The sequence below is a fragment of the Aedes albopictus genome, chromosome 2 (genome assembly GCF_035046485.1).
Source record: "Aedes albopictus strain Foshan chromosome 2, AalbF5, whole genome shotgun sequence".
Taxonomy (NCBI): Eukaryota; Metazoa; Arthropoda; class Insecta; order Diptera; family Culicidae; genus Aedes; species Aedes albopictus.
Genome location: NC_085137.1, coordinates 492,489,036 through 492,514,481, shown reverse-complemented (window position 1 = coordinate 492,514,481; position 25,446 = coordinate 492,489,036). Strand labels below are relative to the sequence as shown.

The 25,446-nt window shown below is 37.7% G+C and overlaps 1 protein-coding gene across 4 annotated transcripts in view; it reads right to left on the bottom strand.

Moving 5' to 3' along the window:
• The window catches only part of LOC109423258 (protein prickle-like), a 196,946-nt gene that overhangs the window by 147,661 nt on the left and 23,839 nt on the right, over positions 1–25,446 (bottom strand). The window lies entirely within an intron of this gene.

Genomic DNA, 25,446 nt, shown 5'->3' with positions numbered 1-25,446 from the left:
AAATAGTTCTAAAATATTCTAAAAGCTGTACAGCAAAAACGGATTGTTCGATTGTTATAAATTTTTCAGCAAAGTTAGATAACTAAATGATGATTCCTTAGAAAATATACACTGTAAAAAATTTCTTTTTCTACTTTGAAAAAATATGATATTTGTCACAAAAACTCAAATATCTCAAAACCCTATCTTTTTACCAACTTCAATTTTTTAGGGGAAATGGCCCATTATATCAGCTATCTACCATAAAATTTTGGTGATGGTAAACTGATAAACAAAAAAGTTATGACATTTCAACCATTTCACAATTTTTACATTTAGTAACAAAAAAAAAATTTTTTCTGTGTAAATTATTTCGAGAATTATATTTTGATGCTGATTTTATTGTAAAGGCTACCGCCTGAATTAAACAAGTTGTTTTCATGATACTTTAGTTTGATTATTCGTAATTACTATAGTATCTATTTGAAACTTAGACGCGATCCAGTGTTGTGATCAAAAATATTGAGATTGTCATACTTTTTATTGTACGTGACTGGTGAAAAAATCCCTTGATAGTGTTGAAAAGCTGTTGATTATAAGAAAAATGGAATTGAATTTATTTTTAAGACAAAAGCTGTATAATAAAAGTTTTTTTATACGCGTATACGTCTAGTTTATCCGCAAAAAAAATCCCTCTTACACACTTATTTCTGAATTGCCTGTTCGGTACTTTTTTGACGAGATTATAACAGCAGTACGATCTCGGTAGTTTCGGTAATCGATTTTACTGAGGCTCAGTAAAACAACTGTCAAAATCGTATGGAAAAGGTAAACAATGCATTTTTGCTGAACGAGTTCGGTGCTCAGCAGTTTTAATCTCGTCAAAAAATTACCGAACTCGGTAATCAAAATTAAGTGTGTAGAGAACAGACTTTATGATCGGAAGAATGCGAGTAACTTCAACAACAACAAATGCATAAGAGGTACATACCACAGACAAACAGACGAAACGCCTAGAACAATTTTAGTGAAAATTCATCGCCCAGTTCACACTATCACCACCTGGTGGAAATGTTTCACGAAACACTGCGTTGTGCATCAGAAGGCGCTAGTGTGAAACGTCAAACGCAAAGAAAAACGATGGGCGCTCTTCTTGTTATGAAAGCCACAACCAAGATTCAAAATGATCGTTGAAGGCGTGGTCAATGAAAATTTCGCCAGTGTTACGTTTGTTTGTCTGTATACATACCTGACAATGCTCACGAAAAAAACAAAAAAATACTACCGCTATGAATATTAAAAATTGTATAGTATTTTTTTTCTTCAGCCACCAACACCAAACAAGTAAGTTAAAATTAATAAGTGATTTTGTTTATTATAATCTAACGAACAAGATGAACAGTCGCTTTCTCAAAGGTCTTCAACTCAACGCTCTCTTGTAGACCGTTTGATGAAAAAAAATGTTCAAAAGAGTTACGAAATCTCACCGAAAGCACCATAGATAAACTGAAAGAGACTGGTTATGCCCAAATGTCCACATTGTGTACAAAATTACGCATTTGCACGTCCTGCCGTCTAGAATTTGACAAACGAGCCATCTGTATATCATCGGTAAAGCAGGGCGCAGGAAGTTCGAAAACGACAACAACTGAGAAATTGCCATCAGCGACATCTGTTTAAACAATTTAATTACGCCCCTTTTCAAAAATGCCCTGTAATATTCTTCAACATCTATACCCATTTCAATATTTTTAACGTTGCAAAACACGCTTTCAACATTCATCTTGAAGAAGAGGGAAAACACTTGTCCTCAAATGTAACAGCAAATTAATGAATAAACGACTAATGCGCGGAGGGCGTGATAAAATCGGAACATTACGGTACATAGTATATTATATTATATGTATATATAATATATAATAAAAACAACTTGTTTTACTCACGCAAGGCCATTAACAATAAAATCAGCATCAATCTTCAATTTCCGGCCGAAATAATTTACACTAAAAAAAATTATTACTAAATGTGAAAATTGTGAAATGTTTGAATTGTCATAACTTTTTTGTTTATTTTCATGGTAGATTGCTAATACAATGGACCGTTTTCTCTAAAAAATTACGTTGGTAAAAAGATAGGGTTTTGAGATATTTGAGTTTTTGTGACAAAAATGATATTTTTTAAGGTTAAAAAAGATTTTTTTCACAGTGTATATTTTCTTAGGAATCGCCATTTAGTTATCTAACTTTGCTGAACAATAAAATCAGCATCAAATCGCGATTCCCGGCCGAAATAATTTACACAGAAAAATTTTTTTTACTAAATGTAAAAATTGTGAAATTTTTGAAATGTTATAACTTTTTTGTTTATTAGTTTACCATCACCAAATTTTTATGGTAGATTGCTAATACAATGGACCGTTTTCCCTAAAAAAATCAAGTTGGTAAAAAGATAGGGTTTTGAGATATTTGAGTTTTTGTGACAAAAATGATGTTTTTCAATGATAAAATAGATTTTTTTTCACAGTGTATATTTTCTTAGAAATCACCATTTAGCTATCTAACTTTGCTGAAAAATTCATAACAATCGAACAATCCGTTTTTGCTGTGCATATTTTTGAATATTTTTGAACCATTTTCACATACACCCTTTTGAAAAGTTAGTCGTGGCTCTAAATAAAAATTTGATATCGAAAAATGGCGATTTAGATGGAACTGAAAAACTGTGCAAAGTTTCAGTTCAATAGAAAATCATGAATTAAAAATTTTCCTTAATTTTGATGCTGTTGCTTGGAATCGCTCTCTTGAAAGACTGAGCCACACCCGATCCAAGACGAACGAGCAAGAGCCCATGAAGTACCAACATTCCCCAAAACGATAACTCTAATTTGTGGGGTCTTCTGTGATGAAGTGGACGTCGACGGAGCATGTCGGACGCCGTCGGTCGGGTAGCTTATGAAATTCAATATGGTGTGGAGTGATGGAGGAACATAACAGTTACTTAGATCGATCACCTCCCGGTCGGGCTTGGTCCCGGTGGGAGGCAAGAAAAAGGGGTTTAAGATGTGTTGTTTATGCCTGCTCATACGTGTAACGGGGAGAAGTTGCTACCATAAAATACACAGTATATACCATACCATTTAGTGCATGGTTATAAAGAGCCTAAAAATCCTGTTCAAAAAGTTTAGCTGATAAGAGATGACACAGATGATCGGCCACAACATTTTTTTGAAGTGCAAACCATTCTATCAACTGTCACAAAACAACTTTTCCACCTGCTGAAACCCGAGCGCAACGCATCATTGGAGGAGACCTTTACCGGGAGATTTCATGCTCATGACCATCGGAGCGCGCTCAAGTAAGGTAATTTATCACCGGCGTAGATCTAATGATACACTCAATTAAGGAATTAACATGGTACTCATTTATGAGTTGTTGGACCAAGCTTGGTCGTTGTGCTATCTTGTATCCAAGTTGCAAAACTCTTGGCGCGCGAATTGGAAATGTGGAGCGTTTTGTCGCGCGAAAGCATTAGCAGGGAGGTCGGTCGTGTAGGCAGACAGACATGCAAGCGGGCAGAAGTTAAAAACTATGTTTAGACATTTTTCAGGTGAAACTACTCGACCGCGCTTCGCGCTTGAGTGCAATGATTCACGACTGGAAATAAAATCTATAGCCTACAAGTTTGCCAGCCAGCTAGCCAGAAGTGACTGTGTCGCGTGAGTAATTAAATTTTAACTGCCCATGGATTCAATTCACCGCTGGGAGGCATCGTTTGTCGGCTTTCCATAGTGTGGGGGCTCAGTGTGCTTAAGCTTTTAAGGTTAAACTTAACGTTTAGGCAACTCTCGTTTAAAGTAAACTGATATCTACTTTCGAAATTAGTGTGGGGAATGTACTGAGTAACGTTCTATTGTTTGAGGCGGCGACATGCAAACCAGTTGGGGGCGTATTACGGTTTCATCAATGTTAAACTCGATTAGGAAACTAAATACTTAATCGACGACCTCTACTGTAACGAATTGCAAGAGTTCCAGCAATCTAATTTAGTTAGGAGCCTTAGCACAGATTTCTTTTATAGATGCATATATTGTAAGAGTTATTATAGACCATATAGCCTAAGCTGTCAGCATGACTATGCTAAGAGTGACGAGTTCGATTCTTGATCAGTACAGGTACTTTTTGTAAAGGAATTTTATTGATTTTCTTGGGGATAGAGTAAATATACTTGTGCCTGCCCCACAATATTCACATGCAAAATGGTCATTGGCAGAGGAAGCTCTCATTTAATAACTACGGAAGTGCTCATAGAACACTAAGCCGAGAAGTAGCAGGGTGTCTACTACCTGGAAAACCCTGGAAAACCGGGAATCCTCAGGGAATTTTATTTACCATGGAAAAACCTGGAATACTCAGGGAATATCTTGAGTACTCAGGGAAATTTTACTCCGATAAAAAAACATTGGGTCTTATGAATAAAAACCTGGTAATAAAAATCCACATAGAAATTTCGCCACAAGGATTTTTTTCAGAAATTCCGTCAGAGTTTCTTTCTGGAACCTCTTTAGAAATCCTTCCGCATTTTTGACGCTAGTTTTCTTGGTATTCCTTTTTGATTTTTTTTCCGGAAAGGTATACTTCCGGATTCCCTCCAGGATTCCTGAATTCCAACCGATTTCTCCTGGAGTTTTTCACGGGGGTGCTATTTCTTCCCGGAGTTCCTCCAGTATTTTGCTCAAAGTAATCTTTGTGGGATTTCTAAGAGAATTTATTCCGAATACTCTATAAGAATTTCTGTCGGTATAAATCGTGGAATTTCTTTCGGCATTCCTCATGAAAATTTTACACGATTCCTTCAGGTGTTCCTCTTGGGACTTCCCCAGAATTTCTTTCGGAGTTGCAAAAGGAGTTATTCCTGGGGTTTCTACTAAAGTTCCTCTAAAGGTTCCTGAAGGAGTTTTCACAAATTTACTGCAAGAGCTCCCCAAAAGATTTCTTTCATTTTCTTCCTGTGATATCTTCAAACAATTGCTTTGGGCTTTCTTCGAGATGTTCTTCCTGGTCTCCTACAGAAATTTCTTAAAAGTTTACGCGAGGTTTATTTTGAAGTTTTATCTGAGATTTCTCTCGGAGTATCTCCTGGAACTTCTCTCAGAAGATTCGATGTTGGTCATTAGATGTCTCTCAGAGTTTTTATTTATTTACCCTAGACTTTCTTCTAAGATTTTTTTCCAGAGTGCCTTCTGGGTTTTCCACAGGAGTTATTGCTGATATTTCTCATTAAATTCTTCTCTTACATTCTTCAGAGCCAGGCTGTTCCTTGTAGCTGTACTGAATTTCTTGCATTATTCGCAAAATTATTCTTGGAATCTTTTCCAGAAATTGTCCCGAGATTCTGGATACTCCTTTAGGGATTTCTCCCAAAGTTATTGCAGGGATTCTTTTATAGGATTCTTCTACGGGTTTTCCTCAGAATGTCTCCTGAGATAACTTATGAAATATCTTATAGAAAATTCCTGGAGAAATATTCCAGGGAATTCAAAGAAAATCTTGCGAGAAACTCCGCAAAGCGCTTTTGAAGAAATCTCGACAGGAACTTCAGGAAAAACCTGAGAAAAAATGAGACATCTCGAAAAAAGTTCTAGGTAATAGTAATCCCGAGAAGAAATATTAAGGACATCCAAATAAGAATTCTGAAAACCTCATAGAATCCTGAAAGCATCTACGGACGAAGTTCTGCGAGGAAAACAAGGGAAATATCGGAAAACTATCGGTAAAAATCCCGACATAAAATATTGGATAGCTATCCCGGGAAACCACTAAAAAGACACGGTCACTGGCTTCAGCCGGCGGCTGTACCGATTGAACGAAACTTAACACGGAGTGGCTGCGGAGAAGCTATTCTCGTGAAAAATTTCATCGCTTGGAGCGGGAATCGAACCCGCATCCATCCGGCAGGGTTGTTAACGTTAATCAACGATTAACGCCGTTAACGTTAATTTTTGCCAAAATCAACGTCAACGGCGTTGCGTTGATTTTTATGGTAATTAACGTTAACGTCAACGAAATGCGTTAAATTAACGTCAACGATACCGTTAATTCTAGCGTTACTTTCTGTTATGTACTTTGGGTTCTGAAAAATATGGCTCATCTAAACCACTTTTTCAGTTGATCATAGTAGCCAAGCATACCTATGTCAAAATTTTTCACTCATTTCAAGTAATCATTTTGGTAAAGTCCAATCAGTTTAATTTCTGAAACGTAACTTCGTGGCCGTGCGGCTAGTTTTACCAACTGCATCGAGCTGGGATCCGATTCCCGCCGCGCCGCAGCTGTCAAGATAAGTTTTCGGCTGTACCACTGGGTGTTGCATGTAAGTCCGGTGTCTGTAATGTCGTGCTTCATCCGAAGAGCAACCCTGGAATCATCAAACGTTTTGATGCTGCTTTCCTTAACTTTTCAAGTTTTCAAGATATGTTCCTCGCATTATCTGGATATTAGAATGCAAGACAGAAAATTATTTTCTGCTGCACTTCCGATCCCCAAACGCGAGAAATAATGTAAGTAGCAAGACTAAAGTCACCTTTAATTGAAATTATTTAAATGGTGGTTTAAATATTTTGAACCATTGCTTATACTTCCTGAAAATTAAATTTGTTCTAGTTGCTTTGTTGGACGTTTTTTCACTTATGCTTTTATTCAAAATGACCAAGGTCGCTGTAATTTCGTAAAACAACCCCATGAAAAGGCGCCCATATTAGTGGACTAATAACTCTTCGCGCACTAGGCAAAGTTCCAATATGTCGCTTAAAGAGTTGCCACATATAATATTGGGTTAGCTAATGGGTACGAAAGCGAACAATTGGTCAAAATGAATTTAAAGGTTCGCATAACTACAAAACAACTAGTAATATACAAAAAAAATGTAGAATAATTAAATGATTCAAAATATTTTCCATTGCTGATTTCTGCATTTTAAACTTATAGGAGATAGAAAATTGAGAAACTGGGAAGTAATGACCGGGAAAAAATATTGATTTCAACATTTTCGCCACCCAAGAGGTCGATCCACAATAGAAGAAATACCCAAAAAATACCAGAATTTTCCGTGTGGGATCTATTATGCATAATTTTAGAATTATTTCATGATTCGCGGAATGCAGGGGTCATATTCATACCAAAATGTAACATCTGCACAATCTGAGTTATTTCACTTTCGTCTAACTGCAACCAATCCTACCCGAATGCCCACAAATTACCAAAGTAGTTCAAGTTTTTTCATTTTGGATGAAATTCCCTGAAGATTTCAAGTACTAGCAGGTTTTTCTGCCACTGCCCCATTAAAAAATCAGCCTCACAAAAAATATTCCACAAATTTGATAACTTTTATCAACACTCTAATATGTTTAATTTTAAACAAGTGATAAAACTTGCTGCAATCACATTTATCAATCAGTATTTTTTTTAAATATATGACATATGATGCATGGAATATCTAATAAAAAATATATTTACAAAGCTGAACGCTCCCAATCGATCAAATTTAATTATTTTGGACGAAGATAACATCAAAAATTATGACCCGCTCAAATGTTCAATCGATTTTCAATCGAATACAGTAATTAACGTAAGATTAACGGACTCGTTAACGTTAAATCAACGCTCAGCGTTAACGTTAACGTTGATCAACGATCCTGAAAAATCAACGGAAGAATCGTTGATCGTTACAATTAACGTTAACGATTCAACGAAACGGCGTTAATCGTTGATTAACGTTAACAACCCTGATCCGGACTCTTACCGCATGGCTACGAGGCTCAACCAATGACATTCTTGGAGAAACTTTAAATAGTGTTGGATGGATCTTAAGGACGAATCCAGCGAGAATCTCTGGAAGTATATCGGAAAAACTTTGCAAGAAATATCGTGACGCACTCAAACAGATTTCTCAGTGAAAGAATCCTGCGGAAAGTCAGGAAAAAACTTTCGAAGAAATTCTAGGAATTACGCTCAGAAATCTTGTAAGAATTTTTGTAGAGCAGGGAAACTTACGTATTTTCGGCAGTTTTGTTCTATTCGTCATGGGGATTTTGAAACCAGTTGAACTCAAAATTGGCATCAATTCCTTCCCAACCAAGTTGAATATGATCAAGTTTCAGGCGATTTGGCCGGTTTTAGGGTTAAACCCCCCCCCCAGAGCCAAAATTTGTGGAACAAATTTTCAGTACAAAGCGCTTTGCGTCGAAAAAAATTTTCGGCTGCGCCGCTATTTTCAAACTACGAATACAATTGCTCATTACTGTTTACAAAATGTAAGTGTCAAATCCAATAAGGTATCATTGACCGTTAAAAACCCCTCCCAGAGACAATTTCTGGCTACGCCACTGCTGCCGATGATACCCTAAGTCACCCTTTATATTAAAAAAATGGGTTATTTTTTCAATTATAAATTCTCAAAAATTCATCTGGAAAAAAACCTGGAAAACTCAGGGAATTTTATTTTGAGTTATGAGTAGACACCCTGAGTAGACTTTGACCCAGTGGGGACGTTACGCCAGAAAGAACAACGAAATTCTTAGGTAACTTAATGGTAAAACTTCACAAGAAATTTATCTAGAAATTTCTAATCTCTTTTACTGGTACGAGTCTACAGAAATTGTATGCTCGATTTTTCTTGAAGTGCTCCAGAAATGACTCCGGTGAATACATCTTATATTTTGAGAAGGTAACATTGAACATGCATAAATACATACACAAGGGAGACAGTCAAGTGGCACCGTAGATGGGGGGAATAAGAAGCCTGTTCTGCGAATTGGGAGTCGTGGGTTCGAGTCCCACTGGAGCTCGTAGATTTTGTTTCGTCTTTTATTTTTTGTTAACATGTAACACGTGTTGTGCATATCGAAGCACAATGTTTCACCATACAGAACTAATTTACTCGACACGTAAACAACTTTTACTGATTCAAACAATTCTTAACCAGCAAATTTGGACAGCCACTTACAAACGCCCTTCGAGTCCACAGAACCGCCCCTGTACTACAGTGTGAGAAATAAGTATAAAGACAGAGCCGTTTTCCATACAAAATAATCATGTTTAGGGATCAAAATCTCTTTTTCTAGCGATTCGATTGTTATGGAATTTTGTCTGCAACCTTAAAATAATTAGAATTTTGGCTAGAAATATAAATCATCATCCATGAAAACGTTAATATCGACTTTTCAAATTCAAATAAATATAAATACACATTTTTATATGGAAAATGTGTCTTTATATTTAAGGCCCCTTAGCGTGTCAGCTCAAATTTTGCTCTTCTTATTTGATTCTTATTCCAAACAATCATCAAGCACGATAGTAGTTGTGTAGCCTTTCTATACCAATTCCATAAACAAACAAACAAAAATAGCACCTCTTTGTCTCGGTACTTCCAATGTAAACATTTCGAGAATATGAATCATTTGAAAGCAACTCAAGCAGTAAACTACTCTACTTCAATGAATAACAAGGAAACATATCCAGATATCACGAAAAATGTTAGATTTTTTATGTAACAAGCTAGAAATGATCGAATTATTCTGGTACACTCTCTCACTGTTTATGTTTGCTGCAACAGCAGTGCTGGCGGACCGCCTGGTGAAGATTCCGTAAATTATAATGCTTTGCATATTTCACTAACAATTGTGTTAAAAAAGTTTAAAAATAATCACCCCACAAATTATTTTTGATTTTATGACGCATAACCAATGTGTTTGACTGGATTTTTTAATTGATTTCGATCATTTTCATTGATGCTTTGGCCAGCAGGATCGACATCACTGCGTGCAATGATCGATGATTGTGCGCGCCAAAAGACATCACCGCGCTGCCGTCGTCGTCGTTGGTACTGCGGTTGGTGGTAAACACCGCCAACCACAGTTTAGTGCGGTCGAAACAAATCGTTAAAAATTTCTACTTTCGAGTGAACTAATGCTTAGTAATCGTGATTACTTGGAAAGAGGCTTGTATTTGAAGTAGTGTGAATACATTTTTATGCCGAATATCTCGCGTGAAATTGATTATTTTATAAAATAAGATAAGTGTCGATTTTTTACAAATATGTATTGGTGCAATGTTGTGTAAAGTTGATTTCGGTCAATGATTTTGAAGAAGCCATTTTGCGATGACACGCTAAGGGGCCTTAATTGAATCTGAAAAGTCGATATAAACGTTTTCATAGATGATGATTTATATTTCTAGCCGAAATTCTAGTTATTTTAAGGTTGCAGACAAAATTCCATAACAATCGAATCGCTAGAAAAAGAGATTTTGATCCCTAAACATGATTATTTTGTATGGAAAACGGCTCTGTCTTTATACTTATTTCTCGCACTGTATATTAGGATCCAACCGATCCGAGATAACGAAACTGTTGATGACTAGTTGAGTATGCGGCGCTGCTGTCGAGGAACCACTCACGCGGACGAGCTTCGATTTGTTTCATCAGCTCGTAAAAAACAGTTCGACCCCCGAGGCTATGAACTGTTTGTCTGACAAACCACCCAACGGCGCGCGACCCAAGACTCCAGCTCCAGAGACCCAGCAAAACGAGAGAGAGATAGAAAGCACATGCTGATGGCGTCGTAAAAGTAATCAACTTCGACCGAACGGGGTGTCGTCGTCATCGTTACTTTCCTCCGTCCCATGGACCCAGGGAAAGATAATAAAGCAAGAAGGTTTTGGAATTCTTTTCCGAAGTTCGTCCCCATCGATCGCTTTGCAACAATACAGAGAGAGAGAGAGAGAGAGAGAGAGAGATAAACGTCACAGGTGAATAACTCAACGACGAACGGCGAAATGGAATGACGAAGCCACTTTGGCGGACGACGACTACGACAACGGCGACGTTCGAAGCACTTGATTGACGTTGAATGGATGTTCAAGTCGAAATTATTGAAATCAAAAAATGGGGACGGCGAGTTTGCGAGGGGGTCGGGGAAATATATGTTATAATCTGATAAACGGCAGCTCCTGCTGTGGGCCAGAAGGAAGGGCTTTCTTCGAATGGAGCGTTTAAGATATGCCACTTTGATAGACAGGCAGTGCCAGTAGTGGTGGGGGAAGGCGAGAGATTGAAAAATGACAGATCGAGTTCGGGCGGTGGAGATTCGTGGGGATGGGAGCCCAGGGGGAGAGGACGAGGAAACGAATCGCATGGATCAGGTGCGCTGCTGCTGCCATAATGATGACTGGTGAGGTTCATAAAACCAGTCAATTCAATCACAGCGAATGGAGTGACGAAGTTGAGTGTCGTTATTTGAGGCGGGATGTTTATGTGCGGCAGCTTGGAGGTCGACGGGATAGCACTTAAGGTTTGTTAACTGTGGATCTCTGAGGATAGTTTAGGTTTGATTGATTTTATGGCAACTAAAATTTAAATACGTAATTATTTCATAGACCTAATGCTACAGATGAAGTAATATACACAAAAGGCCATAGGGTCTGGGATCATTTGGGCAGGAGCACCTATTTTAATCACTTGCTACTGTAACTCATCAATTTTATTCCCATTGACTTGATTTTTTGAATACGATTTGATACGCACAGTATCTAGCCATGTACAAAAATGCATATTTATTGGTTTGAGATTGACTGAGTTATAGCAACAAGATCCCAAAATAGTTTTGGGTCTTCAGTTAGCCTAGTGGTTAAGGCTATGGAACGCCAATCCGGAGACGATGGGTTCGATTCCCGTTCCAGTCGGGAAAATTTTCTCGACTCCCTGGGCATAGTGTATCATTTGTACTTGCCTCACAATATACAAATTCATGCAATGGCAGGCAAAGAAAGACCTTCAATTAATAACTGTGGAAGTGCTCTAAGAACACTAAGTTGAAGCGAGGCAAGCCAAGTCCCAGTGGGGGCGTCAAGCCACAAAGAAGAAGAAGAAGATCCCAAAATAGTTGCTCCTGCCCAAATGATACCAGACCCTAAGTAGTGAAAAAAATCTATGCATGTTATGAATTTTCAACAGCTACGGAGTTAAAGAACTTAAAATAGTTATAATTTGAAAATAGTTATAATTATCACAGTCCCTTTACTTCTGTCCAAAAAGTAATGGTATAATGTCTTTAAATTCTTGAACTTTTGTGAATTGTTTAGGATTCCATTACAGAGTGTCACATATTTGTCCATAACGAAACCAAAATCTTTTTTACTCGATCAATTTTTTTTGCGTCATACATATGTTTGATCTTCAGTTCATTCCTTGTGCTCCAAGCCTTAGATTTCTAAAACAAAGAAGTTCAAAGATAGTGTCTTTCAGCTTGTTTTTGCTAGTTAACTTTGATAAAAACGTGATAATTTTAAATTTTCTTTTAGCAAAAGTGGGAGTTTTTCGGAGCCGTTCTACGGTTTGTTTTTTGACATCAAACCTTAGAAACCGCTAGATCGTATCGTTTTCTTAAAATTTTGATTTAATCATCTTTGTTTTCCCTTTTCGACTTTTTTTACCAAATCGTAGCAACTACTATATTAACTTCTCTATCCAATTAGCCTATATAGCTGTGTAGTGTCCGAAGCGGTTGGTTCAGCTGGATAAGAATAACACTTTAGACCGCCTGTTCCGGTGGTAGCCCAAGTAACACACATGGCATATAAGAGTTGCGGCAGCGCAGATTTTGGTTGCATATAAGTTAATTTACTTCTACTTTTCTTCAAGCACTGAGTTAGAATAACGTCAAATCAACTTCAATACAACCAAAACTTGCGCTGCCGTAACTCTTATATGACATGCATGTTGATTGGGATGAGTTCGCTAGTCAATTCAGGTGACCCCTAATTCATAGTGTTATGTGGCTATTGGCTTACCTTGCCTAGGAATGCATTGTTAGGGGGTCTAACCCCAAGCAGCATCTGTAGGGGAACTGCGGGCATAACGCCCCCCGGGGGCAGAACGCCTTCACGCGATTTCATCATATTGTGAGGTCTTCGTTGGATGCAAGCAAACTAGAACTCAAACTGAGCAGGTTCAGCCCAAGAACAGCTGCTATTGTTGAAGGAAAAGCGTGAAAAACGACGATTTTCCACATTTGCAAAGATTCCCTAATTTGCAGCGCACAGAAATTAAGACATTGCGCGCTGATTATATGGAATCATCCCGTTGAACTACCACGCGCCTCCTACTCCTTCATTTGCTGCTGGGAAGAGTTCGATGGAGCCCCTTGGTATTTCACAACAAGTCAAAGCGGGAAATGCCAGCGGGCGTTTTGCCTCACCCAAAAAGGCGTTTTGCCTCCTGCAGTTTTCCGGCACCTAAAAACTAACACTTTTTTGAATTGTTTATTTGAATGGGAAATTTTGTGGGTACGTGGGCCAAAAGTTGAAGTCTCTTAGGTAAGGGAGTAAACTGCTCTCCAAGGCAGAATACGACCTTAAAATAAGCATCATTTGAGGTTTATGACCACATATGCTTAGCCGGGGCGTTATGCCCCTCTTTCCCCTAACATATTCCTAAATGCGGCTTTCTAAGTTTTGGTTCAATTAAGTTGCATCAAAAGCACACGCAACTTTATCAAGACAGTTGAGTTACATTCAAACACCGAATTGTTATGTGCAGCATAGTTGTTCCATGTTAATAGGAATTCCCATAGAACATAGGACAACTATGCTGCACACGACAGCAAATCTCATGAAGTTGTAACAAGTACAAGAGGCTTCATACTCTAACTTTAGTTTGTTTGTTCAGAAAGGGTTCCATATATGTTGCAAAAAAATTTAGCATCTTCTCATTGTTGACAATGAAATGGTAAAACTAGAAGGAATAGTCTATTAGAAAAAAAGGAATTATTTCCCAGGTAACCAATAAGCAGTTAAAATGGCATTAAATTGGCACCATATGCACCTACAGCACCTACCTACAGCAGGTCATTAAATGCTAATTTGCCCATTTTACGGCTTCCCATTCTCTATTTTTATCCTCACTCCCCTGTGAAACTTTTGAGGCTTGGGGGCACGTTTTGAAATGCTGTTGTTGTTTTTTGCTGATTTCGGCGAAATTGAGAATTGATCCCTTGACCCTCGGGTTGACGATGGTGCTGAACCGCGCTAAGATGTAAGCTAAAAATTATTAGATGATGTGCATTGGTTTTTTGATCAATTTAAAGCTTGAATATTACACCGGCAGTTGCTTCGTTAGGTATGTTATGTGCCCGGCATGTGCTGATGAATAAATCGAGCATAGGAAAGTAGCCAAAACTATGGAATTTATTTGCTAAGGCATGTTTTTTTAGTTGCTATTCTATAATTGACAGGACAAGCGAATGATAATGGAATCTACAGCCAGGGCACGTTGATTAAAAAGTGGAAATGTGTTGTGGGTTTAGCATCACTTATCCCACTTAGCAGCTTTATGGCACTACTGTAGCAGTTATGCTGCTTATTGACCAAAACATACCGTGCCTCTGAAATGCTACATAACTGTTGTCAAATTTTAACCTTTCAGGACGCGCACCATTAAGCAGCTGAAACTGCACCGCGCTTGCACTGTATACGACGAACGAGGTTTTTGGTAGTGTGGTAATTTTTACAACGAAGCGCGTCCTGAAGGGTTCAGTAGCATTTCAATTGCTAATATAGGGCAGTTTTGCAGTCGAACAGCTATGGCACGGCAGTAAGCAAGTCAAATGCAGATATAAAACATAAATACGGCTTATTCAAATGCTTATTGGTTACCTGGGTTCTGATGACCATCTTGACAGTTAGAACGTCATAACCCAGCCAACAATTTGGTTGCTATATCAAAGTTGCAACTGAAATAGTCACACATATATAGAACCAAAGAAATCGTATTCAATGCACGAAACAGGCATATACATACTAAAGTGGAGGCCATATCGAAACATATATACGATAACTGCGATTCCATCCAACATGACTTACGATTTCTCGAAAAATTTCTACGATTTCGCCGATTTCATCCGTCTAAATATACGATTATGCATGATCTTATTACGATTGAGAGTACCAATATACGACTCAAGATTTTCAAATAAAAAAAAACACAATTGGTATTGAGTGGGAATCGAACTTAGGTCCTTTGATTGAGAACTGCACGTTACTCTATTGGCTATATTGCCAAGTTGAAAGTAGAGAGTTCAAAGTGAATGGCATGAAACGAATAAAAATTAGCATGATACGGTGCGAGACTTGTGGTGGGAGCGTTGTTGTTGTGCATTGAGTGGCACCAAAAGTGGTGCCGTACAAGAGGCCCGGAATTCACATCGTTGTTTGAATCTACACATCACTTATTGTAAGTCATCTGCTAGTATGAAAACCTATATATTTGGTAGAAATTATTGCTACCATGGTTGGAATGTGTCAACAACAACAAAAATATAAATTTGTTATGAATGCCATTTTTTCTTTTTCTCCATCATACAAATATGTAAACAAAACCATTTACGATTTCCGAGATTAAGATTCGACTATTAAAAGTGCAGTAACACTCATATGCGACTGTAAAAATGAATATACGATTTCATTCACTTCGTATACGACGCAAGTGTGACGCAAACGATCAATATACAACATTGTTATAGATGTATACGATTTCACCGATTTTCATCATACCTTTAGATAGCAAGCTCGATTTAGCAGATTCATATACGATGTGAAGCGACGATTTCCACGATTCAAAGAAATCATGTATACGATGCTAGCGAACTTGCAGCTTGACACTAAGAATGTATGTTTTTTCACGATTCTATCCGACTCTGTGCGATCCTACCGATAGTATCTCGCACCTTTTATGATCGGAGACGACTACATGAAACAAAATCGCAATCGAAATTTAATTTGGCATGAAATGCGATTTTACGCAATCATTGTCAACAAATATACATATTATTATACAATTCTGATTCTATATATGAAAATATACGATTTCTTCCACACAATGATTTACGATATGTGGTTGGCTGGGAAACTAACTCTGACTTGTTTTGATCATGATTCGGCCAAACGAACGGACACCGTGGCGAAGTATGTATTAGTCGAGCTTCAATATCAACATTCAAAAAACAATATGCTCGCTCTTGTTGTTCGTACACCCTAAAACGATACAACACAGGCTTGTGTACAATTAACAATTATATGTGCACGTCTAGATCAGCCTCCACCGCTGTTTCAAATGTACACAGTTACTTTTGCAGCGCTAGCGTTGGCATGGGAGAAATGTTCACTATATTTTTTTTCACTCAACGATGACATGCATTATCAGGAATCGATCAGTGTAAAAATAAAAATTATAAATTATGTTCTCATGTCAGCGCTAGAGCCATGCAAATAACTGTGTACATTTGGCACAGTGGTGAGACTGATCCAGTAGCGTGGTTCAAAAAATCGTTTTTGCTCCACACCGCTTATTCGATTCGTAAACAGTTTCTATGCCTTCTCCCAAAATTTGAGCTCATTTGGTTGAAAATTGAGACTGCACAAGCCCTTCAAAGTTTGTATGGGAATTACTATGGGAAAACGATGTTTTTCATTCAATCGACCATAGCATTTCCCCATGTGCCCTAGAGGATTAGTTGACCCTTGGTTCTCCTAGGCTACTCTATCAGCTACAACTTTGCCGAAGACCGCATTCAAATAGGACGCCCCATTAATTAATTATCAATTTGTATCCAACCGGACAAACTTTAGCAATGATCCTCCAGCTTCCCAGCAGGCAACATTGCTGCATATGGCGCCAAAGATAGCACACTGAAATCATGGCTACTATGTTTCACTGCAAAATGTAGTGATGCCTACCGATTAGTTTAACCATCATGAGTGAAGATTTCGATTCTGGATAAAAATCGGTAACTAATTAATGAGGCATGCGATTTTGATGCGGTCTTCGGCAATTCATCCAAAAAACCTACGGGAATTTCTCCAATGATTCTTATATTGTTACTTCCAGTGATTCAGGCATTTCTCTATAGATTCCAGCAAGAGTTCGCACTGCGATTCTTTCTGGATTTCCATCAGATGTACCTCTATTTTTTTCCAAGAAGTAGGATTTGGTCTTCGGATCCTTAAGATACCCCCTTAAATCCTAGAAAAAAAATCATGAGAGACTTCTGGACGATCTCTGCAAGGAAAAATTGTTCGAGAAACTTTTTAAGGGATTCATAGAGAAATCTCTTAAAAAATGCATGCAGAAATGGCAGACAAAGGTGACGAAGGAGTTCTTGGGGGAAACCCTCAATAAATTTCCGAAAAAAACTTATTAAATTTCAGAAGAAGTTTTTACACATAGAAAACCTTAAATATTACCTAGAGGAATTCAAGAGAACAACTGAAGAAATAAAAAAAAAGTAGATTTGAAAGAATCCTCGAAAGAATACCTGGAAGAACAGGAGTACTCTCTGTGATATTTACAGAAAAATTTCTAGAAAAAATAGTTAAACAATTTATTGCAAAATTGAATAGATGGAATAGATTCTGGAGTAATTTTTTTATGAATTTTTGAGAGAACTTTGGAAAAAGTCCCTGAAAGGAGGTCTGAGTAAATCCAAATCTATCCTTGAAGTAATGCTTGGAAGAACTTTTGGAGAAAGCCTTGGAGAAACTCCCAGAATAATCTCTTGAGAACTTTCTAGAGGACTTTTTCAATAATCTCCGAGTAAATTCCTTAATAAATGAAAGAAAAAGAAGAAATGTTTAGAGGAATTCCTAGAGAAACTCCTAGAACATTTTTTTTTGAATTTTTCAGAAGTATTTTTGGTGTTACCCGATAAAAAAAACTCCTGGGGGAAATTCTAAAAAAAAAATTGAGTAATTTTTTTCTGGAATGGCTGAAGAATTACAAGAAAGCAAGAAGTTATGTAGCCATCGTTGAAGGAAGTTCCTAAAGAAACCCTTAAGGAATCTCAGGGAGAATTTGTGAAGGAATTTATAAGCAAACCCGTGCACCAGTTTCAAGATGAATTTTTCAAGAAGTTTCTCGGGAAACTGCTGAAAAAAATTCAAGGAAAATTTTTGGAGGAATTCTGAAAGTATCTGTTGAAAAATTTTCAAGGAAATGCAATGACAGGAATGCATTCTGAAGGGCTACCTAGAGAAATCTGTGGAGGAATTCTTAATGAAACCATTTTAGGACATCATGTCAGAATCTTAAAAAATGTAAAATTTCCAAAAAAAAAGAATCTTCAAAGGAATTTATCGAGTATTGTTGGAGGTAATCGTGGAAATTTCCTAGAAAATATAAGAAGATTTTTTGCTGAACTGAACAGGGGCGCTAAATTTTGGAAACCTTGAGTAACCAGCTGTGATTTTACCATGACAGCCCTCGAAGTTATGCTAATGCTCACCATGTCATCTGGGGCAGCTCAAACATTAGCCTGAGAGGCTCCAGTTTGATGAAATACTTGGATACTGCAGATCATGGATTAATTATCATAGGCAACAGCTCAATCTTCATTGCATCTGCTAGAGAGGAAGTGTTAGACATAACGGTTTTCTCTAGTGGAATTAGTCACAAGTTGACCCATTGGCATGTATCAGATGAATAATTTTTATCTGATCATCGCCACATCTTTTCAAGTGTGATTCAGATGATGCCGTTGATTCTACAACGTCCATCATTATGGAAACTTTCGAAAAAGCTTGACCTCTGTGGTTTCCAAGACTAAAAATGGAACTTCTTGGTGGAACTGTATTCTGGTGAAGCTCAGGAAACAATGTAGAAAGAGTTGGAACAGACTCAGTTCGGTTGGATCGGAAGCTTGCAGGTCGGCTCGCAAGGCCTATCAGAAAGGTTTTCGGTCTGCTGAACTAATCGGTTGGAAAAACCTTTGTACAAAAGTTCCTAATTAAGTAAGTGAATTCATTCGTTTGAACAAAATACTTGCAGGAATAAAAAAAAAATCCGAGTAAACGAAATTCGTTTGCCAAATGGCAATTTCACTTACTCTGATGAGGAAGTGCTGGCATGTTTATTCAGTCGGGAGGCTACGGTGGACGGGTCTCGTCATCAGGATGTCGGATAGCAACCCGACCAAAATGGTTCTCGAGAGAGTCATCCGACCGGTACAAAAAGACGTGGTGCGCAGCGAGCTAGATGGGTCGATCAGGAGGAGGACGATCTTTGGGGTCAGAAACAACTAAATGTATTCTTCTTCAACGTTTCGATCCTTATTTGATCTTTCTCAGGGAATCAAATAAAATTGTTGCTTTCTCGTCCAGTGGTAGTTTTTTTAAACTTTTAACCGTCATTTGTTGTTTTTTGATTTTGTCCGTTTTTTTTTCTGTTCCGAAAAACCTTCAAATTCAAAAAGTTATTGTCGTTAGTCGGAAACCGGACCGCTATCCACTACTTTTGCTTCTTTTCTAGTGGGTTTCACAGGCTCCTCTCAAGTTAGTTTCAATAATGTTTAAGAGGCGTTTCAAGGCATTTCAGAAAGTTGCAGAGGGAATCCTGAAGGTTTCAGGAGGGTTTCATGACGTTTCGAAAAGATTCCTGTGAGTTTTTGGGGTCTTCACAGACTTTCAGGAGAGTTTCAAGGGTGTTTCACTATCCACTTGAAAGCACAATGTTGCATAAGGCTCTGCAAGCATGGATTTCATTCATAACGCTCCAATAAATCACTGAATATACGGTGCTACTAGGCTTCCGAAACACAAATGAACTACTTTAGTTCGCATACTTATTTTCATTTTATGTTAAGAAATAACTAAGAAACCTTATCGGATATTTCGCCATAAGTTCTGACAAAAATTTGTCTTGTAGATCAAATCCTAGTTTCCACTTCAATTTCCAGGACAAGTAATGTTCAAGTAATTAATCCGCTTCAAAATTACCTGAGCAGTTCGCAGCTGGCAAGTAAGAAAAAAGTGTATCGCTCGTAACGCCTCCCGTTCAAATAAAATGGAGCTGTCACTTTTCCGCGCGGAAAATAATTCGAGCTATTATTCCGCAAGGAATCTTCCTATACTTGATCATATTTGCGGAAAAAAGTGAAATTTTACTTTAGTGCTCTTTACTTGGCAACAGGAAACTAAGCTTGACCAGGAATTACTGCAGAAATATATTCTCTCTGGGAACACTTTTCAAAATCTAATCAAACAAACATGCTGTACAACAGCAGCCTCTACTACCAACCCATTCGGTGACGTTCGGCTGTTCGGGCGCGCGAGTGGCGGCACTGTCAGATGTGTATAAAATTGTTTGTGAGTTACATCATGCACGTTTTGCCCCACCTCTTTGCATCTGGTCAACGATTAGCAGAGCACAGTTCAATCGCAAGCGATTATAATACAATTGATAAGTTGTTATGAGCAATCGGGAGGTGAGATTTTGATATATTGGCTCCATTTGCATCGCACGCGATTGATCGGTGACACGATTCACGAATGACTGCACATGCGATTTTTTGTTGTTTCAAACGAATCTTCAATATTTTCTGCGTTAATCTGTCATTACAACAATAATACACTAAATGTATACAAAAAGCAAAAATTATGTGCTTGTTATGAAAATTCTCGGCTCGATTATTCGCATCCTATCCAAACTAACTAACTCACAGCAAATAACAATGCCAGGCGCTGGTGAAGTTACTGTTGTTGTTATTTTACAGTTTCAATATTTAACATTATCAGTAGTGGTGCCACTAATTGATTCAATCTCTGCAGTAATGTACATTGTACACCTGTGGAATTCGGTGTGTATCAACAAAGAACACCCAGCAATGATTGCAGGTGTTCATAAACAAATCTGTGGTAATTTCAAAATTCAATTTGCTACGCTGAATACATCATCACAACAAAATAACGGCAAATATTCTGATGTGAAACTGAATACTTCACACTACAGCAAACATTACCTACCGCAGATATCTCCTTCACGACAACACCCGATGGCCCACATCGACGACGACGACGACCGAAACCACCCTGCTCTCTAACGTTGAGCACATAGTGGCTGAGGTGCGATGCAAAGAGATAAGAGATCGGATAAGCGTCGAAGCACACTCTGTGGAAACTATATGCAGAACGCATGAACCGCACATAGTGGATGAGTTGCGATGAGTGCGGAGATGCGATGGAGCTGCTTCGACGCATGTGATCGCAAGAGAACGCAAGAGAATGCTTGTCGGGTATGGATTTTATGACTGCGCTCGTTGTGTATGTAAAGCAATGCGGATTTAATGTGTTATGAATGCTAGTAGGTAATATAAAATGCGTTAATATGTTGTTGTTTTTAAATATAACTCAATGCTTTTTCACATGACTTGCATTTTGATGAACCAGACGTAATAAAAATTTATCATACTGTCTATCGATCGCCATGTAAAATAACATATTTCATTGCATATAAAATAGTATTCCATCAAATCGTTTAAGTTTTTTACAGCATATTTTTGTTATTATATGTGTATAAAAAACATTAGGGGTATTCACTAAACAGATTAAATTGCTGCGTAAGCCATGATTTTCTGCTTATTTGAAATGTTTCATGAATTTGCGAATGAAATAATCAAAGATTGCCTTGGTGATCGCGACGTTTAATCAGTTTAATCAGTTTACGCTATTAAGTGAATCCCCCTATTTTATTTTCTATGTTCGGGATTTAAATGAAGTGATCAATGTTTGATATGGTCGTTTGTTCAGTGCATGCTATTCATGTGCAAGTTAGAAAGTTTAAGGGTTTTATTGTATTCAACTCAATTGCTAAAAGGATTCTGATTCAAAGGTTCTGCTTTTTTCTTTGTCAGGCAAAACTAGAAAAGAGTGTGACATCGATTTCGATTGATACTCTTTTACCTAATATATGATGAATATTGTGTACTACTCATAACTCAAAATAAAATTCCCTGAGTTTTCCAGGTTTTTCCAGATGAAATTTTGAAAGTTTATAATTAAAAAAATAACCCAAATTTTCTAAAAATTATAAAGGGTGACTTAGGGTATCATCGCCAGGTTTGTTCTCTTCGTCATGAGGGATTTATGCCGGTCAAATTGCCTGAAACTTGATCATATTCAATTTGGTTGGGAAGGATTTGATGCCAACTCTGAGTTCAACAGGTTTCAAAAAACCCCCCATGACGAAGAGAACAAAACTGCCGAAAATACGTGAGTTCCCCTACTCTTCAAAAATTCTTTCAACATTTCTGAGCATTATTCCTGGATTTTTTTCCAAAGTATCTTCCTGGCTATCCGCAAGATTCTTTCACACGAGAAATCTGTTTGAGTACTTCCCGATATTTCTTGCAAAGGTTTTCCGATATACTAGAGATTCTCGCTGGATTCTTCCTGAAGATCAATCCAAAACTATTCAAAGTTTCTTCAAGAATGTCGTAGCCATGCGGTTAGAGTCCGGGTGGATAAGGGTTCGATTCTCGCTCCGACCGATGAAAATTTTCACGAGAATAGCTTCTTATCCGTAGCCACTCCGTGTTAAGTTTCATTCAATCGGTACAGCCGCCGGCTGAAGCCAGTGTCCATGCCTTTTTTAACGGTTCTCCGGGACAGTTATCCATAAACTATTGGATTTTTACCGATAGTTTTCCGATATTCCTCTTGTTTTCCTCGCGGAACTTCGTTCGCAGCTACTTTCAAGATTCCATATGGTTTTCAGAATTCCTCCTTGGATGTTCTTAATATTTTTTCTCGGGATTACTATTATCTCGCACTTTTTTCGAGATGTCTCATTTTTTCTCAGGTTTTTCCTGAAGTTCCTGTCGAGATTTCTTCAATAACACTTTGCGGAGTTTCTCGCAAGATTTTATTTGAATTCCCTCGAATATTTCTCCATGAATTTCCTATAAGGTATTTCGTAAGTTATTTCAGGAGACATTCTGAGGAAAACCCGTAGAAGAATCCCTGCAATTACTTTGGGAGAAATTCCTGAATGAATATCCAGAATCTCGGGACAATTTCTGGTAAAGATTCCGGGAAGAATTTTGGGAATAATGCACAGAATATCTATAAAAACTCTCAGGTGGATCACTATAAGAAATCCGGTACAACTACAAGAAACAGCATGGCTCTGAAAATATGCAAGAGAAGAATTCAATGAGAAATATCAGCAATAACTCCTGTAGAAATCCCAGAAGGCACTCTGAAAAAAAAATCTTAGGGGAAAATCCAGGGTATTTTAATTAAGAAAAGCTCTGAGAGACATCTCATGACCAACATCGGAAGGAATCTTCTGAGAGAAGTTCCAGAAGATATTCCGAGAAAAATCTCAGGTAAAACTTCAAAATAAACATCGCAGAAACTTTTAACAAATTCCTGTAGGAGACCAGGAAGAACATCTCGAAGAAAGCCCAAAGCAATGGTTTGAAGATATCACAGGAAAAAATAAAAGAAATCTCTTGAGGAACTCTTGCACTAAATTAGTGAAAACTCCTTCAGAAATCCTTGGAGAAACTTAAGTAGAAACCCCAGGAATAACTTCTTTAACAACTCTGAAAAACGTTCTGTGGAGATCTTCTGGGGAAGTCCCAAGAGGAACACCGGAAGGAATCGGGTAAAATTTTCGTGAGGAGTGTCGAAAAAAATTCCACGATTTATCCCGACAGACATTCTTATAGAGTATTCGGAATAAATTCTGGTAGAAATCCTACGAAGATTTCTTTGAGCAAAACACTGGAGGAACTCTGAGAAGAAATAGCATCCCCGTGAAAAACTCTAGGAGAAATCGGTTGGAATTCAGGAATCCTGGAAGGAATCCGAAAGTATACCTTTCCGGAAAATAATCCAAAAGGAATACCAAGAAAAATAACGTCAATAATGCGGAATAGAATTTTATAAGAATTCCTGGGAGACATTCCAGGAGATATTGTTAAAGAAGTTCCAGAAAGAAATTCTGACGGAATTTCTGGAAAAAAATCCTTGTAGCGAAATTTCTATATGGATTTTTACTACCAGGTTCATACGACCCAATAATTTTTTTTTTCGGAGTAAAATTTCCCTGAGTACTCAAGAAATTCCCTGAGTATTCCAGGTTTTTCCCTGTTAAATAAAATTCCCTGAGGATTCCCGGTTTTCCAGGTTTTTCCAGGTAGTAGACACCCTGAGAGACATCTTTTCTCGTAGATGTCGCCGAAAATTTTGTAATAAAAAAAAAATCTATACCCTTAAATAAACACATACTTGCCGAATTTTTGTTTCTTTTTGCCGAGATCAGCACAATAAAGTAATGTTTTAATGCCGAAAATCAGTATAACCGTCTCATATTGATTTAAATTGAAATCAACACTTCAGATACCTTAGTCCGGAAAGTAAAAATATCTGTATACATAAAGACATCCCTCACGCGGATATAATTACATTTTATACATTCTTTTATCAAATAATTAATTCAATAATCTCAATCTTGTACAATTACACCAGATTTGTTTTTTGAACTGGTCGGTTTTTGCTATTGCAACATGATCAAAACTAAACTGACTAAGTTATAGCAAAAAAAAAACGCCCGCACAAAACAAAAAGCAGGTGCATTTTATCTTTCCGCTCTTACAGATGAAACGATCATTTTACTACCCACATCCAAAGAAGCGCTTCAACATAGGGTAAAAGCCCCCTTCTTCGGCCTAGTACCTATATTCATCTCATTTTGTCTCAAGGACTAGAGATGTGCGCCGTCGAGATTTATTACTTCACGCCGCCGGATGTTTTGATTTTCTAGCACGCCGCCAGCTTAAAACTCATCACGCCACCGAACTTAGAATTTCCCCAATATTCTTCAGAAAATAATCGATTTAAGTTTAAACGCTCCCAAAATGAATGCATGTCATTCATTGCCGAATAAACAAAATATTTCGTTCAATGATCCTGTTGAGATTTTAGTTACTTTTTAGTCACTTATATATCATCATATAAAAATCCTAGCAAATATCATATTCTTCACACAAGGTGTATAAAGCATGCAACGGCAGCATGCATGCTTTTCCCCGCGTGACGTCATAACAACGTTCGTTTATATTTGAGGGGGTTAGAAGCAAAGGGGTGTAAGTGACAAAAACCCACTTTGGGGCTGTCCATAAACCACGTGGTCATTTTTTGGGACTTTTCAACCCCCCCCCCCCCGCGTGGTCATTTGTCCATACAAAATTTTTAATTTGTCCATACAAAATTGTCATTGGCCGAACCCCCCCCCCCCATCCTATGACCACGTGGTTTATGGACAGCCCCTTTCGAGTAAATCAGGTTTCAAATTTTTCGTCAATTTTTATTACATACTAGCTGTCCCGGCAAACTTTGTCTTGCCTTCTTGTGGTGGTTTGACAACTGTTGAGCTCAAAATAGCACCGCACTCTAGATTGGTTTTAATTCGATCGTGCTGATTTCCTTCCCAGGTCATAAAAAATCAGCATTTTGTCTATTTTCTTACATTTTTAGTTCATTTCCCAACTTTTTTTACATATAAACACAGCCACCATGAATACGAATCTAACCATGCAAGATACATTCTGATCGGTTCAGCCGTTCGTGACTTTTGTTGCCT